General features: G+C 33.4%; 1 long non-coding RNA gene across 1 annotated transcript; it reads left to right on the top strand.

Annotated features, from left to right (window-relative positions):
- Positions 1 to 2,830: 2,830 nt before the first annotated feature.
- LOC107945302 (uncharacterized) lies at positions 2,831 to 5,852 on the top strand. Its single transcript, XR_001696472.2, has 2 exons — positions 2,831 to 3,357; positions 4,855 to 5,852. It is a non-coding gene; the product is annotated as an uncharacterized lncRNA (long non-coding RNA).
- The last annotated feature ends 204 nt before the right edge of the window (positions 5,853 to 6,056 follow it).

The raw sequence follows: 6,056 nt of genomic DNA, 5'->3' as shown, positions 1-6,056 counted from the left end.
TGATAGTAGGTAGTATCCACCAGTTGATTGTATCCACTTGCAGAGAGTATCCACTAGCGAATACTTCGAAAAAGAAGATGTATTAGACTATAAGGGCGTGTCTTTTAGATGGTTTAAGTGTTGGTTGTATTTCTACGGAACTCACTAAGTTCTTATGAACTTACTTGGTCTCTTCTTATTTTCAGGTGTTTAGGTTGGAAGATTTGTAGAAAGGATTCAACCAGAATTGGGCCTCTTTCGTGAGCCATCTTTTATTTATGTTTGTAACATGTAATCTTTGGGGATAGGATAACTGTTATATTCTGCCAGTTTTGAATTCAAGAGCTTGTATTCAAGCTGTTGATTTATATCTTTGGACTTTTATGAGCAGTATCACTAGGTTATATGTCAAACTATTTTTAATGATGATAGTTAGCCAACAATAAATTTTTTAACTTTCAAATGAGATCTAGCATATTTACCTTTACTTATATTTAAGGATTAAAAAGGGTTTTCGCCAAATCTTTGTTTAAACATTATTTAATTATATGTAGACTTATATGTTGTTTGACAATTTGGGTTAGCGCCATAGAGGATTAAGTAGTCCGCCGAACTTGGGATGTTAGATTTTGTTTGGTACGCTTGTTTGACTTATTTTAAATTGTGATGCTCTATACTCGGATCTGATAATCAAGCCAGATGTAGGGTGTTACAGCTAAAACTTTAATAATTGATCAAATTGGTACAAGGGTTAGTTAAATCAAACTCACATAACCATAAATCTATAAAAATTAAATGAAAAAAGCTTAAATTACATTATATTTTTAGCTTGGCCGAATGCAAACTTCAATGACATTTTTCTCTCCATTTTTCTTTCTTCAATATTTGGTGGTGGCTTGAGGGAAAATGGCAACTTGTGACATCCCACTAACATCACCATTTATACTAAAACTATATGTTGATTAACTTTATTTAATTAGTTTAATTAAGTTTTAAATCTTAATAATTTTCATTAAATTGGTTTATTTATCATTTTGGTCCTTTAGATAATTTCCTTCTAGGTTCTCAAGCCTTTTCTTAATTAAAACTCAAGCAATTGGGCTTTTACAATTTAGTCCCTATGACTTAATTAACTACTTTTTCGGCTAAATTACTTAACTAAACTTCAATATATTTTCATAGTAACTCCATAAATATTTTTATTTAATATTTACAAACTCGATTTACAAACATATGGTTCAGAAACTGCATTTTTCGACACCACTGAATTTCAGGTCATTACATCCAACATTCTATTAGGGCGACAATTCCTTAGCACTACAAGAACCAAATTAACAGTACACTTACTAGGGAGTTTGATGGTAAGGGTGTTGAGCTTAATTTTTATGATTCGTTAGAACATCTCGTTAGAACATCCTAGTGTCACAAGCTTCGGATCAAAGCCCATGGCCAAAGTACACAAAGTCGCGTATGAGTTTAATTTGTCAAATGGGACTCATTTAATCCACTTGAACTGACCCGATTTGTGGAACACATGGAGAATTCCATCTACTTGAAGCCTTGGTGACCCAGTGAATCACTCTAAAAAAACTAAAGTTACCGTGGTTAATATTTGTAATCCTAGAGGATAAGATTGTATAGAGTTTAAATCCCTTAGGACTCTCACCTTGTGGATAGGCTTTAATCTCGACTGTCGATGTAATTAAAATTTTATCGTTGGATCTAAGAGATCTCAACTATAAATAGTGGCCTTCCTCCTCATTTGTAATCATCCTATTTAGTTGTAATTCTTCAAAGTAATAGAAACACTTTGAGAGCATTTATTCAAACACTTGGTGTGCTTAGTTTTCTTATGGTTTTTCTGTTCTTTTTTTGCTTTTTAGTTTGAAAGTTTGTTTCTACTTTATTTCAGTGCCTTAGAGAATTTCCTTTTTGAATTCTCAATTTTGAAAGTTAGGCTAACTTAAGCAGATTTGAAGCTAAGTTTCTGCCTATGGTCACGCGATTTGCGAGAGTAAATTTCTAGCCTCGTGACACTAGTAAATAGTGTGAGGTATGTAGTGAGGATACAATTTATTCTGTGACAAAAAATTATTTAGAGTTACACGATAAAACTAAATTAATTCTATTTTCTTGGAGTACATCTTGTGGTTGAAGAAAAATTGTAGGATCCATTGCACAAAACGGAGGTAATGAAGCTTCTAAAGGATAGCACCAATAACACAAAATTATCATCCCTTATTTTGAGCTTTGGTCATCTATTTTCAAGCACTAAAATGGGAACAAAAACCACTATTTGATTGTTTTAGTCTCCTTAACTAACTCTTATCATGAGACAATAGAAAACTTACATCTCAAGATGTAGAAGAAATTTGAATTAGATGAACAATGAAAAATGTCGAGCCAATGACATTAAACAAAGGCACTTGTTAGGAGGCAGCCCTATTTTCTTTTATTTTCTTTTTCTATTTTTTAGTAATTTTCCTTTATTTTTATTTTTGTTCTTAGCCATTTTTAATTTTAATTCTCTAGTGTAGGATCAAGCTTCTTTGAACTGTGATCGTGATTTAAAATTGAGCTGTGAAAAAAACATATTGGTGGTTGTGAACTTTAGATCAGGTACACTACGCCTTATGACGGAACCGATGGAGGGAAATTTGTGTTTCAAAATTCAGCAGAGGAATTTTACTAAGACTGTCCCACGCTTTAGACTATTCTTAAAAGAAGAAGAGGAATCAATGCTTTAGACACCCTCATTCTTCTGTCGCCTTATGGAAACAACAAGGAGAATCAATGCTTAAAAGAAAAATAAAATTAAAAAATTAGCAGAAGACTTCACAATAGGCGTGCCCACACCTTAAGAATGTTCTTATGCTGATTTTATTTTGAGGAATAGGTCTTATTTCTAAGAAAAAAATGAAAAATGGAAATAAACAAAAACCCGCAGACAAAAAAAAAGAACAACCCTAACATATTTCTTCTCCTCCATTCCTTCCTAAAGGTGATCATGGGTTGGGCGGCCCGGCCCGACGGCCCGGCCCGACAGCCCGCCCGAAATATGGAAGGATTCGGGTAAAAATATAGGCCACAAATATGGGTTTGGTCAAAAAACGAGGCCCGTTTAAAAAACAGGTCGGGACTCAAGGCCCGGCTCGAATATAATAAATATATATTTTTATTATTTTTAAAATACTTAATACACTACATTTAACTTTTTCTTCACTTCCACTCTTTAAAATCCCTAACCCCGTGCCCTCCTCCCTTTTTTCCCAATTCCAAAATCAACCTTCACCTCCACCAATCCACCTCCACCGATCCACCTTCGGTCCTCCACCCATTTCCAGAATCAAGCATCAAACAACAGTGTGAGAATCAGAGGTTAGAGCGGTGCTTCTTCTATCTTTGAAATTAATAGTTTGCTGCTTTTTTTTAGTCATTTAGTCAGTTTTTTTCCCTCTCTTTTAATGGTGCTTCTACCTTTCCACTATTGTGGTACTTCCCTTTTTCAAATTCCTTTGTTTTTTTTTAACAAACTTATTTAGCCACTATTTCCTTGAGCTTCGTTTTGTTTGGTTGGTTAGAAAAAAAATTCAATAAAGAAACGAAAAGGAAAAAGAAATAATCTTTTTCTCTAAAACTGTACTTGGAATTTTAGTTTCCAGCGCGAATTAGTATTTTGAATTAGCACAAATTAGTTAAAATTTCTCACTGGTTAACATGAATTTGTTGGTGAGTTTCCACGCAATCTCAACTCCCCCTTTTAGAAATCGGATAATTTTCAGTTCTCGAATTATTTCCCCTCTATATTTGTAAATCCTCACATTTTCCTCATGTTAATTTGTTAAATTATTTTTCATTTTTTTGCTTTTTTATTTTTTATTTTTGGATTGATGAACTGATTGATCTCTATTATATGACCAATAGGGTGCTTTGATTTTCTGCCTGTAATTCATAAATTGGTGTTGTTTGGATCGTTTATCCTGATAAAGGAGGAATCTTTTTAGGTGGTTAGAGTTAGGGTTTGGGATTTTTGGTAATTGCTGGGGAAGGATTGGTATTTTGATAAGTTGATATATGGTGGTTTTCTGATTTTGATTTTGATTTTTTTGCACACAAGAAAAAAGTTGAGTAAAATGATGTTTCTCGTCCCATATCTCTAATCATTTGGTGCATCATTAGCTTGTTTTTTTTCATTAATGATTAAGAGAGACCTGCCTACTAGATTTTCAATTCCAATTGTTGTATAGAAATCACAACCATCTAGAATTGTAGTCGTGTAATCTCTATCCTTCCCAATGAATAAACAAACTATGTCGAGGAATAAATTTTTGTCATATCGTCTTCCAAAGAATCATAGCTTATTCTTGGAATCTCTTGAATTTTGCTGTCAGGGATTTCTTCCAATTTCTCCAATGCACTTTTCGAAGAACTCATACTTTTGCTAGATAATGAAGAGCCCAAAACTTGAAAAACTAACAGAAGCCCACCACAGTGTTTCACTAAACTTCTTGCATATGCCATTGAACTTTCAGGCACAGAGTTATGACCAAAAGCATACCAATTAAAAAGTTGTAGCGATTCACTTGAAGCTAATTCTTTTACTTCAAATAGCTTGCTTAAGCCTCCATAACTAGTTGATGCTTCCGAATCAAACATTTGGCTTATAAAATGTGCATTCAATAGGCTTCAGTTTCTACTAGTTATGATGATTAAGGGTAGCTAAGCACAATTAAGAGCAAAATTGTGTTATTCAATTATTATTGGATGAGAATTGATTTATGTTTTATAGAGCATGTAATTTGCAGGGCTGAGATCACAAGCTTAGTTTTTTTCATTTAATCTCATATTTTTTGTTTTTGCATTGTTTTATTGCAGAAACAAGCTATTTAGCAAGGCAGAAAAACAGCAGACCCAGGCAGGTTGCTATCACTATCTCAAACCCTTTCCTTCGAAACAATCAACCTTAGCGACTTTTCCTAAATGATGTATGTTTTTTTTAATATTACTTAAAAGACACGTGCAATATATGAGTTAAACATAACTAGTTTATTATCTCGTGCAATATATTATATTTATGAAAAACAGCAGACACGTGCAATATATATTATCAAACTTGTATCACAAGGCTAGCATAGTTAAATAACTAGTTTATTATCTCGTGCAATATATGAGTTTGGTATTGTGTAATATGTATTAATTAAAATATATTATATTTATTTTCTCAAAACTGTTATAAAATTTGTAAAATGTATTAATTAAAAAATGGGCTGGGCCGGGTCGGGTCGGGCTTGGGCTCAGGAATTTTTTTCCAGGCCGAGCCTGGACAAAATACCTGGCCCATATTTTGGGCTGGGCTGGGCCCGGGCCTAGAAAGCGGTCCAAAAAAATTTTCTGAGCCCGGCCCGGCACATGATCACCTCTATTCCTTCCCTATTCACCAGCCACCATTGCCGATCCCACACCACCATCCTCTATTCGAACCTCGACCACTAGTAGCCGCTTATCCCCCAACAACCCGATCTGCCCCTCCGGCCACCATTGATACCTAACAACCCCAAACATATTTTTTGTTTTATCTTTTTTCTTTATCATTTTCTATTTTTTGTTTTATTTTTAATTTTTTGTTTTTGACATTCTTGTTCCTTTTTATTTTTCTTTTATTTGCTTTCTTCTTAATTCAATAGTGAATTTCATTTTTCCTTTGCAAGTTAGGGTTAAACAATCGATTCAATACACTCGAGAACGATGAACATTGTCGCTTTCAAGGAAGTCCTCCTACCTCTTAATTTGTTTATTTGATTTATCGTGATACATTGAGGATAATGTATAAATTGAATTGAATTATAATTTGAGATATTTTTCTTTAGATATCATCATAACAGCTATATCTGTATTGAATTAATCTTTTATTCATCAAGAACCTTGAAAGTACAATCATCTATTTGCTTATTTATAGAAACACATTAACTAACACATTAACTTCTTTCAACTGAAACTTACAACAGCCAGCTAACCAGCTAACTAACTAACTGCTTATTAATTACTTTAACGTTCTCCCGGTTTTACTAAACCCTAAC

The sequence above is a fragment of the Gossypium hirsutum genome, chromosome D12, assembly GCF_007990345.1.
Source record: "Gossypium hirsutum isolate 1008001.06 chromosome D12, Gossypium_hirsutum_v2.1, whole genome shotgun sequence".
Taxonomy (NCBI): Eukaryota; Viridiplantae; Streptophyta; class Magnoliopsida; order Malvales; family Malvaceae; genus Gossypium; species Gossypium hirsutum.
The sequence above is the reverse complement of the archived record's forward strand: the minus strand, read 5'-3'. Positions and strand labels throughout refer to the sequence as shown.